The 12,500-nt window shown below is 45.6% G+C and overlaps 1 protein-coding gene across 2 annotated transcripts in view; it reads right to left on the bottom strand.

The window, feature by feature from the left end:
- Window positions 1-12,500, bottom strand: part of igf2bp2a (insulin-like growth factor 2 mRNA binding protein 2a) — a 49,476-nt gene that overhangs the window by 21,144 nt on the left and 15,832 nt on the right. The window lies entirely within an intron of this gene.

The raw sequence follows: 12,500 nt of genomic DNA, 5'->3' as shown, positions 1-12,500 counted from the left end.
ACTCTTGAAGATAGCTACTGTACATCAGAGATGTGTATACGGTGTGTGAAAGAAGTCCTTCCTCCATTGCGTGTGTGCACATAATGGTACACTCAAACAAGGGTTGGTCCAGCCAACTGCTTTGCTCTGTATCATCTGGTGAATCAAAATCTAATTTATTTCCCAAGTTCCTTTACATAGATTGAAAGATAGGAGTCTGGATAGGAATTTGATCCCAAATGATCGGTGCCTCACAGTTCAAATAATAATAAGAATAAGAATACAATTTAGAAAACAAAAGAAAAGACAAAATGGTCTGTGCTGATTTTTACATTACAGTTACAAAATGCACTGTACTTGAAGGCCACATGATGGTTAAAACTCTAAAGGTAAGGGGTGTGTGTGTGTGTGTGTGTGTGTGTGTGTGTGTGTGTGTGTGTGTGTGTGTGCAGAAGCTCAAGACAGAATGCAAGAAAGTGAAAAAAAAAAAAATACATAATTGCCTCTACCAATTGTGCCTACAGGTCTAACACCTGTGACAAAATCTGTTTGCAGAAGTTAATTTAGAGCCGTTAAAAAGTAAAACCATCAGGAGGTGTGCGTGTGCGCGCATTTCTGTCTACATCCACAGGCGTGCAACCTGACAGACATCAGTTGTTTCTGAAGCCCAGGGACACATGGAGACAGACAGACAGGACTCCCTCTCCCTCCTGCCATTTCCCATCCCTGGTGCTACCAAACAGTCTCTCTCTCTCTCTCTCTCTCTCGCTCTCTCTCTCTTTCTCTCTCTCTCTCTCTCTCTCTCTCTCTCGTGAGCTCGTCCGCCCGGCGAGCGAAGCCACACAAACCGCCCGGCGACCGCAAGCTGTTAACAACTACATTAACGTGAGTGCGCCCGGCTCCGCAGTGAGAGCTGCTGATTTAAAAAGCAGGGGAGCTGGCAGGGCGCAAGCCACACCGCTAAGGGACCGTCTCCCAAAAGCTGTCTCTCCTACAGGAAAAGGAAGGAGAGAGAAACACCCAATAGAACATACAGTATATCTACTGAGACTGAAGGATAAGAGCTTAGGAAATGAATGGAGAGATTGGCAGGACACGATTAATTTATTTTAAATTAATGGTTCAATAATAATCTCAATAAATAACGATAGAACACAAATAAAAACGATGGATATATAATTTCCAAAACTGGCATTGGATATCAGTCAGTTATCAGGTCAAAAAAGGTCTCATATCCGAGAGTATCCCTGTGGTGTGGGGGTGGTGTGATTTTAAGCAGCCACACCTGCATTGAGTCTAGTTAACCAGTGAATTGGGCCCAGCATCAGGGGTGGCTGTGCACCTGTTGTTCATCGGAGCAATCAAAGGAACACAGGTTGAAATCAGCCATCAGGCGGAACTGCTACCCTGGCGCCCAATATGGGGCCCCCGGCACGGGGAAAGGACACAGAAGGGGCCGGCCGAGGGGCCCTTTCCGCTGCGTGGAGGCGCCGCGACATAACACCGACCTTCTACACCAGTACCAATGGGGATAAGTCATGTACACTCACCAGTGGACATCTTACACACACACACACACACACACAAAAACACATACACACACACACAAACACATACAGGCGGTCCCATCACACACGGACACACCACCACGCCTGCTTGGAGTGCACCCCAGCACCCTCCTGGTTGCATTCCTCTCCTTTCCTCCCTCATTTACTGCCAATAACTATGACAGGAAGAGGCCACGTGACCAGTTGTAGTTCCAGTTTTCCTGGACCTAATTAACTGTTTTTTCAATACATGTTGTCGTCCAATGTTTATGTTTTTGTGTAAATGTTGTTTGTTTCTATTTTTTTGTCACAACTGTGGTGATTGTCCCCCTCTTGGAGTAGCGATCAGTTGTTTATAGACTCAAACATGATATATACTGTACCTCTCCAAAGAGGGAGGTTGGTGGTGGTTCTCTATAACCAAAAAACTGTGTTCTCGTCATCCTACAGGTCATCCACAGGACAGAGTTATTGCAGCAGTTCTTGATGATTTAAGAATGAATAAAGAGTTGCATTGCAGGTTGAGAACTTGAACTCCACTTGCAGACTAACTCTGTCCTAGATGCAATAGCACACAAATACTCTGTGTTGTATGTCCAGCATGCTGACAGCACAGATTAAAAAAAAAAAAAAGAAAGGAAGGGCCGGCCGAACATGCACTGGAGCCACCAGCAGCCACAGCTAGTGATGGTAAAACGTGGTTTAACCTTTTTGAACCACTGCATTGAAACTACTCGAAGCTTCATTCACAGTGGTGACATCTGCTGATGCAATAAATGTAGCACAACAAACCTGGCGCCTACTGAGTGTATATATATATATCAACGCACTAACTGAAGTGTGGCACATATAGTGTAGTAAGTATTGGTTTGCCCTCTTGCACAAAAGCCCTGAGTTAATTTCCCCGTGTGTCATCTACTCATACTTGTTCATTGACTTCTGTTTTTCAATATGTTTTAAACTCGATAGTAAAAACTTGAGTGTGAGAGGGAATATTTTTTGACAGTCAATGCAAGTACAGAAGAATAAAAAGGCTCAGGTTTTAAGCAGATCCGGAAAGTGATCATGGACAGACTGTCATTCCGTCATTGGGCAGAGGTAACTCAGTGATTCGGGGATGTATTGTGAAATATATTTAGCAATTATTATTATGAGCCCCATTAGCCCGCCACAGTTTCAAAACCGGTGCAGTCATGTGATTTACTGAGGGGACGAAGCAGCAGCTGCTTCAAACGTCATCATTCACGTGATCATTTAGATAACAAAGGAAGCTCCCAAGCAGTAGTTCAGTTGGAATTACTTGTGAGTTTGATACGCACACCGGAACTTGGGTGTCAGATGTAACGCCTCCAGCCACAGCACCAGCCCTCTCCCGACTGGCAGCAGCAGCACACGGCCGATGTCCAGCGGAGGAGAGGGGGAGAAGCAGCCGCAGCAGCCACCATGGGTAACCCCAGCTAGCGACTCCTCCAAGCAGCCACCGCCAGGACCATCAGCCGCCCAGCAGCCAGGCCACCTCTCCACAGCCAATCCCGGCTGCGCCTCCACCAGTCAGCACAGTGGCCAAAGGCGCCGCGCTCCGGAAGGGGCCCTGTCTTTTTCGCCCTGAAGGAGGGGTACCTCATGGACTGTGCTTTTCTGAGGTTCCAGGTCTCCTGAAAAGGGGACTGGGTTCGTTTTTTTGAGCACTTTTGTTTGTTATTGTGGTTGTTTAAGGTATGGTTACGCTGTTTCAGAGTCCGGTCGTTTTATTGTTAGGTATGCTAAACCTAGTCCGGTTGTTTGTTTTGTTAGGTATGGGAACCCTGTTTCCGCTACTTGAGTTAATGTTTTTTTTTTTTTTTTTTTTGCTTGCTTGCTTAGAGGGGGAATAGTTTTTAGGCTTTAGGCTTTGGAAAGGTATTCTCTCTGGCCTTAGTTTGGTGTTGGAGGTATGATGTGTGGGGCTGTTGCGGGGCCTAATTTAAGCAGCAACACCTGCCATGGGTCTAGTTAATAAGTTAATCGGGCCCAGGAGCAGGGGTGGCTGTGCACCTGTTGTTCATCAGTGCAACCAAAGGAACACAGATTAAAATCATCCACGCCCACACACACCCAGGGAGAGCCTTTGTCATGAGGACTTTTCATCTGCTCCTGGCTTGTTCCATCTTGCCACCCTCACCAGTAAACTGGTGTGTTTGTTCCAACACAGCCTGTGTCTCTGTGTCGGTGAGCCCCTAGAAAAGCCACTCAGGTGGCGTGTGGCAGGGGAACTGCTACAATCCCCAGTAAAAATATATTAAGCGTGTTATTAAATATTTTCTGCTTTTTGAACAACAAAAATGGATGTCAAATCTATTTGGATTACATATCAATAATTATCTCCTAATGGCCCAGAATAAATGGTTTTCGGCATTCAGTGGAAACTGGTTTAGCATAATTTTAGTGGGGATACCGTCCAATTCACCCTCTGATGCCCACTATAGCAGAGAGAAAGGGATTATTTTCCATTCATCCCATTATGAGGTACCCTGTAAAACTTTTTCTCTCTCAAATTGGTAACCCTTGAGTGGTTTGATGAAAGATGTCCCTGGGTAGCCAGTAGGCAAACAAAGACAGGACCATGAAATTCGTTGGCACCGCTAAAATACATTACCTTTTTCAAAATAGTAAAAGACTCTCTGCAATCCAAAAGTGGATAGTCGTTTAAGGCCAACCCAAAACTTCAAAACCACCCTCAAAATTGTTGCAGAATTTGACTGATGAAAGCTCCATTCACCGATTCCACAGCATCTAGCTAAATATCCAGTGAACTCCAGCGACCAAGTGCTCTATTGTGCTCTTAGTGATTCATGTGAGTGTAAACACAAAACCCTGAGTAATAACACAAACATGGGGTTGAAGGAAACCGTACATATCTAAAGGGACGCTGTCCTCTACACCAATTACATAAGGGTCATAAAAAGGATCCATTGACAGAGAATGAGCAAGAGCAAGAGACCTGGCGAGGGCATCTGGTGAGACGGACGCTGAGAGGTTTCACTCTGGGATTTCTTAAACAATTACACCAGTACTTCACCTATACATTCTCCTTCCCCAACCCGACTCCAGCTCCCTGCTTTTTTTTTTTTTTTTTTAATCTCCTTGTACACGTGGTTGACGGAAATCAAACCTACAGTACATGCCTGCCTCTAAATGCATTCTGTGTTGCCTAACAAAATGTCCCTGAGTGGGCATCTCATGGAAATAATGACAGTGCCTCCCAACATCTCCTCAAGATCTCATTTTCAGCATGCCTGCGGCAAGCATCTACCGCTAGGATTCCTCCCCTCCGCCTGTCTCTCTGGCTGTCTTACGGGAGAGGAAGAGAAGTCCCGGAGATGCACACGGCATACAAAGCAAACGACATACACTTTGCCTTTCTGTGGAAAAAGGGAGCTCTCAAGGTTTTATTTCTCAAACTGGCATATCATCCGGCAAACGCCTGATGTGTTTGTTGCTTCATAATCAAAACAACCAGGCATAACCCAGAGGTATAATATCTGAAGCAGCAGGCATCCGTGGTAATATCTAATGTTTGTTTGCAGTCAAGGTGAACCCGACGCCCTTTTCCTCGGCGAGCCAAGAAGTCCAAAATGAGCTGTGGTAGGAGATGCAGGCCCAAGTCAATGGTTACCTAATGTTTGTCGAATGTAACCAAGCTGTCTGCTGCTGGTTTGGAGCGGCCTGCCAAGCGAAAAAAGAAAGCCTCTCAATTTTGGTCTTTAAATATCTGAGGGTGGCCCATGTTCATTTGAAAAGCTAATATTTACTACACCCAGCTGCAGCGCAGAAGGTAAGAAACCATGTCTGCGCACACGCGTGCATACTAATACCCACATGCATGCGGAGCGGTCAAAGGAATTCTAACCTCTGAGAGGGTGGGCGGACAGAGGGGTGAGAAAGAGGGTATTCACCCCTCGCCAGCATCTTGCAGCGTTCCTAACGATGAACATCTGATCGTCACCGTCAAAAGCTCTAAATGAAATTCACCATACATAAATCACAGGGCTGCATGCGGCCAGACCTAATTGAATAAGGAGCATGTGTGTCTGCCGATACAAAATGGGGGAAGGCTCTTCAAATGACTACCTCTTCGTTGGAGGCTCGAGGAGACGCAGTGGGGCACACAGTCAACAGCCAGTGCAGTCAGGGAAAAATTCCACCGCAAAAGATATATGTTACATCAATATGGTTTTGACATGGAGTATACAATTACAAAAGATTAAAAAGACCCCCAAAGTGCCCTTCCAGGTTGTTGTTTTTGTTTTTTTTACTTTAACTCCTTTCTTCATTGAAGGAGACGATGACCAAGTCTTGACCCGGCTTGACTACTGTAATGCCCTTTGTGTCGGTGTTCGCCACGCCTCCCTCTCACGCCTGCAGTCGGTCCAGAATGCTGCAGCTGGTCCTTCAACGGGGAAACGCAAGCGGCAGCACAAATCCCCCGCAGTGGCTTCCCTTCGCTGGCTCAGTGTACAGGTTGGGATTGATTTTCGAGATTTTATTGTTTGCCTACAAATCGGGCTCGCTCCAACCTATATCTCTGACCTTTTACAACCACACGTTCCGTCGAGGCCATTCAGGTCCGCTGACCAGTAGCCTTCTGGTTTTCCAAAACCACGGGTGAAGCACAGGGGAGACCGCGCCTTTACGGTTGTACCGTAGCCCCTCAAACTCTGGAACAATTTGCGTCTGTACGTTAGGCTGGCCCCTATACTGCCTGTTTATAAGTCCCATCTTGAAACACACGTTTTTTCCTTGACCCTTTAACTCGGTATGAGTTGCCTAACTTATTCTTATGTTCTTATTGCTTTTATTGTTTTATTGCTCTTTGCCTTTTGAACTGGTCTTTGTGTTTTTATTGTGTTGTTCTATGGTTTTTGCTGTGTCTGATTTTACAGCACTTTGGTCAACTGTCTTAAATGTGCATTATAAATACATTTGGATTGGACTGGATTGGGTTGGACCTTCTGAAATGTTGAAATACAACCTAAGCACCATACAGGTTTAAGTGTGTGGAGTTCTGGGAGCGTCTAATGCATTGTTGTTAAAATCCTCATCTGACAGTAGAAGCCTCTTGTTGGTACATGCACGCTCCACTCATTTCATGCTATTCTTCCAATTATCAACTACATCATGTCCAGCTTTGTATTCATAAAATAATTAGTATTTGAAAACTTTCATCACGGACAAAATCAGCACAATGACTGTATGTTCAAGACTTTTCTACCTTTGTCCTTCAGAGTTATTTCACCCGGGATGCTTTTAGAGAGAAATTTCACAGAGCAACAGCAATTCTCCGGCTCCTGCTCTGCTCGAGCATTCTATCTAATGAGGCCGTTAAAAGCCTTGTTTACCTTTTTCCACTCTCTCTGTGCAGATGCCATCGCTGTCAGAGACTGCCCACCAGGTCTGCTGTTCTGCTGCCCAGCAGGGGAGCTATCAGGGAAGAATAAAAAGACGTCCCAAAAGCTTTCCAGTTCACCAGGCGCGCCCGTGGCGTGCTGGCTCCCAGAGAACCTACAGTGTACTCTGAGACAGTTGCACCAAACCCCTGATGGGTTGGGTTGGTACGTAGTATAGTAGTAGTATACCTAGTATACCTGCCCCCTCTATCCAGCGCGTGATTTGTTGCTTCTGTTAAGCACCCTCACTCCATTGCTTCACAGCCACACACCAGCATATTAGATGGCTTTCGCGAGAGACAATTGCCGCCATGGAGAGAGATGGTGAGAAATATCAATGGATCAGTCTAATGGCTGGAAAACAGAGCACTTCCTATACCAGCCTTCTGTCCCCTCAGTAATCTGTGTGCTGACAATGTGCTTTGTTCTAGCAGATGGCCTCGCTTGATGACACAAAAGACATCGGAAGTCTAAGTCAGACTGGCACCGAAGGCGCAGGGCCGATGAAAGACTTCATATTGCACTGAGGAAATGGACGGCTCCCAAAATTAAAGCTGACACTGGCAACATCACAGCCATATGATGGACGGACAATAGGATATGAGAGATTATATAGTCACAACTCACACTGGGGGCTTGTGATTACGCATTGTATAATCATTGAAATCAAAGCCTAAAGAGTCTAAATGTTTTTTTTTCTGTGTAATTCCATATTTATGCATTTGAAGTGTTGCCCATTTTGGAGTTTGTTTAATATCGTGACCCCAGTCGTAAATATGACCCAATCATGACACCCAATTACACTCCGGGCTTTTCCTTCCTTCAACATATGAAATAGCTCTGACGAGTCTGATTATAGCTTATTATCCCACAAGTGTTAGGATAATAAATGGGTCTGGTGGTCCTTATACACACCATAGTGGAGACTTGTCTAATCTGAATTAACCCCGTTTCCAGCTTTGTCCCGTAAGCTCTTAAGAACCTAATTGCCCTGAAATCTCAGAGAGGCCACAAGTCAATAATATTCAGGCGACCCTACTGCACAGTGTCTCGGCGCCGTTTCTGTGAAGTACGTCTACCCGCATCCCTAAGGCGTAACTCGCCGTAGTAGAATTTAGCCAGCAGAATTGGTCGGATAAAGGCATCTACACGCTGTTAAGCCAAAGGGATCTACTACCAGAGAGCCGTTAACAACCTTTGTGATAGTTATGAGCTCAGCGCTGCAGAAATGGTCAAAACAGAGAATGAATAACATTTTGAGGCCGTGCATCAGGTCTCATTTCATAATGTGGAACATGGATGAGTTCGCTGGACCCTGAACCGAGAAAATCAACAATATTTTAGGGACAATGTGAAGCCTAACAGCAGCACTTTAGCCTCCTCACCTGGTTCAAAGCATTACAACAAGGCTGTTAACATTGAAACTTAAATCCGAGATGGCCCGTTTTGTCATGAATTTGTATGGGGAAAAAAAAAGAGACAGGTAGTCTGGGAAGCGGACCAATCTGCAGCTCATGAGTCATTCCCTCTGCAGAGTACGTCTGTCCACCCGACCTTGCCAGAGTTGGGCAAATCTCAACCGTTTATCTAATATGGGCGGGTTTGATACCGCGATGATGAAGATGGCTGCGCCTGATGTGGAACGGTCTGTTGAATCCGCTATCACCATAGTATTAAATGAACTGGCCGGTACCTTTTCTCTAAAAAGCTTTTTTGTTGATAAGAAGGACGTGTTTGCCCAACTTCCCACAGGATCTGGTGCAAGTTTTATTTAACAACTCACTCGCTCAGCGCTACGTCACTCGTTTCGTTGCCCTGATTGGTTGTAGGTCTATCCAGTGCTCTGATTGGTTGTAGGTCTGTCCAATGCTCTGATTTGTTGTAGGTCTGTCCAATGCTCTGATTGGTTGTAGGTCTATCCAATGCTCTGATTGGTTGTAGGTCTATCCAATTGCGTCAAGAGACATTTTGGTCTGCGCCCGTTGGTAATGCCCCTTCGTTGGAGAGATTCCAGACTAATGCGCATTTGCGAATTGATCCGACGATGCCAGGTTAGAGACTAGAGGGAGTTGAGTAAAATTTATAAAAAATGATTCCGTCAACATGAATTTGGAGAGAGAAAATGTCCAAATTTAAAACACTGAGCATTGACATTTTCCTTCCATTTGATACAATTAAATCTCCCTCTTCATCCAGTCGTTGATTTGCACTTTTCATTACAAATTCACATCCTGTTGCTCCGAACCCGCAGGAGAAGATTGCAAATTTCTCTTTAGCAAGTCTTCGCCTGTTTAATTTTGTTTCTTTCTCTCCATCCCGGCACTCAACAACACTCAAAGCTGATGTTTTACGGCACGCCTCCGAACAGCTCATCTCAGTATGTGGTGCCGTCGAGCTGAGGCGCCTGGCTTCCTTTTGGTCCTCGGCGCACGCGCTACAGGAGGGGCTCATCTTGAATTCAGCACGGCTTACCTGCCCGCCGCATGCATTGCTATTCACTGTGGCGGTGGCACGGGGCGCACGGGGAGCGCGCAAGAGGCGGGCAGGTAGACGCACGCAACGCTCTACAAATGAAAGCCACAGCCTTCCTGTCGAGATTCAGCCCGCTCGTCGCTGCCGACGCTCACTCAGCTGGATGATAGAGAGATGTAAATAAGCAACGGTGGAGCGCTGTTTGTTCACCGGGTTCATTCCGCTCGCAAAAACCACCGTGAAATTTTCTGTTGATGAAACAGAGCTATCTCTGGGATTGATATCACACACACACACACACACACAAGCACACAATACTGTGATTCAAATTATTTTGATATCTCCAGAAAAACTATTCGACCAAAGATGGTTAATGGACAACTTTATCCTATACCACTGAAAATCACGACATAATTTGACTAATAAGCTCTGCATATTACTTATGCAACTACCAAGAGCAATTAGCCTTTTGTTGTCAATGCAATATGAATTGCAATGCTCAGATATATCTTTTATTTCACTTAGAGCTCAAATTAGAGGGATGACGGTGGCTCAGGAGGTAGTATGGGTCGTCCAGTAATCAGGGGTTTCCTGGTTCGATCCCCAGCTCCTCTTGGCACTGACACTGAACCCCTAACTGCTCACGATGAGCAGGTGTGCGTCTTGCACACCTGCCACCACCGCCGCCATCGATTGGTGAATGCGAGGTATGCGTTTTGAGTCCTGTGACTAGAAAAGCGCTATATAAACGCACCCCATAAAATGCCAAAGGCTGTGCAGCTGGCATCTGGCAATTTCCTAAAAGTCACATTTTGCCAAGCCCGATGAAGAATGTGCAATCGGCCTCGATCCTTCATAAAAAGGCAGATCTGTTTGAACGCCAGCTGGTAGCTCTAACGTGGTGCACCAGGAATCAGAACAATAAACATAAATTCTCACATGCCAAAAAAATAAATACGTCGAGTGCATCTCTAATTGTGTGGTCCTGTTGCATGTCCATGATATAGTGTGAGTATCGCTCACACGTTCCTGTGATATTGATCCTCCATTCAGGTCTAACAAGCACGACTGCAGGTGACATAAGTAAACAGCTGTTTAATATTTAGTAATAGGCCATCTGCGTGGTGATTTCGTCTCTCTAATACAAATTCTGACAGAGAATGTGAACGAATAAAAGGTGATGCAGGAAACCTGTATACCAAGGGTACAAGACCATTCCCAACAGAATTCACCCTGAACACCCAAAACTCTTACACGCTCCCCTGAGTGTAACACACACACAGTTATTAGTATAAAAACACATACGTGGCCATATGGGTTTTATAAGCTCACTACAATATACACCGTTTGCAATTCACTTTCAAGATCACTGCTGCATGACTGCACAGCGACACATGCGATCCGACGTTACGAGTCTTTGGCATGAAAATCCTCTTCCTGCCAAAACCGCTTCCCCTGTAAACGTGCCGCAAGCATGAGAATTAACAAACACGTAAATAAATAAAAAGGAGCCTTCCAGAGGACTTGCGGTGCCATGACCTACACTGTCCGGTCCTGTGCACATCAAACACCCCCTCCTCCGCTGCCTCCTCCTGTTCCTCCGCCCCCCCTCCTCCTCTTCCTCCCCTTCCTCCTCTTCCTCCTCCTCCGCAGGGAGCAGCAGAGACCCAGGAGTCCTCCGAGTACCCGACGTGAAGCACTCAGTCAGCACTCCGCTGCACCGTCACTGACAGGCTCACACAAAGGCTACACACGCACGGCGGAGAAGGCTGCTTACTGCTCATCCCTGCACACAAACCATCACAACCGGCACACGAGCACATGTATACACACACACACACGCACACACACACATACACACATACACTGGCGCCTTTTCCTCTTTTCCTCTGTCTTCCATTCACACGTGCACATTCCAGGCTCGCCGCGAGTACTACAGGGCTACTGGGAGGTTTGGTACCAGCTCATACTGTGATGCCGTGCGGGGGCTCTGCCGCTAGCTGCTCCTCTGCATGGCCGCTGCGCTGTGCGTCCACTGTGCGTCCACCGTGCGTCCACCGTGCGTCCACAGTGTGTTCCTTAGGTTTCATCCTTTAATCTGCCATTATTATAGCGAGCTGAGCCCTCCCTGCCTGGTTCCTATGGGGTTAAACTGGATCAATAGCGGAGTACCACGGTACTCAACGTTATGCAAGACCTGCGGATGTGCCCGCCGACCTGTCTGTCTCTCTTGATGCATCTTACTGGGCCACTTGCTTCCTCATCCTCTTTGTCAACCCTGTGTTTGTTCCCACTAGCTCCCTCTGGAGAACAGGGCCAAATGGACAACCACACACTCACACACACACACACACACACACACACACACACACACACACACACACGCTCGCTTGTAGAGCTCCTGTCAGTAACTATGTTAATTAGTGAGTCACATCAAACTCTGAGAGACTGAAACACCGACAGTCCGAGTCAACAAGCAGCGTATTTAAAAATGACCTGTCATCTGCTGCAACTAATGGTTTGCAGAAATAATGTTATTTTTGCAGCCACAGGATGGGTTGCTGTGTGAATAATCTGACACTGTACTCATCAGCTCCTTTTGCCCGCAGTTGCATAAGGATGGAGAATAAGCAATAATTGGCAGAATTGGAGTGATAAAGGGAAATGTAAGTATAGTTGATAAAAAAATTAATATATAACATGTAGTATGGGAATCATCAATGAAATACACATTGATGGAGATATAGGCAAAGCAATATAAAGAAATATATGTATATATATATATATATATATATATATATAAATTATATATATTCTTATGTAGGGTCTAATGTAAGGTGTCTGAGTGCAGGCTGAGCATTGTGCAATATATTTAATATAAGAAACATTAGGAATAGTCATGGCTGATGTTGCAGTTATACTGTACTATGATATATACACTGTCGTTCATTTTTGATAAATCCCTGAACAAATGAGCAAATGCCAAACTAATTGGAACATCTTAATTGGAGCTCTAAATTAATTATTCCCAATAAGCCAAGAAGGGGTAAGCAGGCTGGTGATGACTTTATTTAAA

Source organism: Zeus faber (assembly GCF_960531495.2).
Source record: "Zeus faber genome assembly, chromosome: 18".
NCBI classification, from domain to species: domain Eukaryota; kingdom Metazoa; phylum Chordata; class Actinopteri; order Zeiformes; family Zeidae; genus Zeus; species Zeus faber.
The sequence above is the reverse complement of the archived record's forward strand: the minus strand, read 5'-3'. Positions and strand labels throughout refer to the sequence as shown.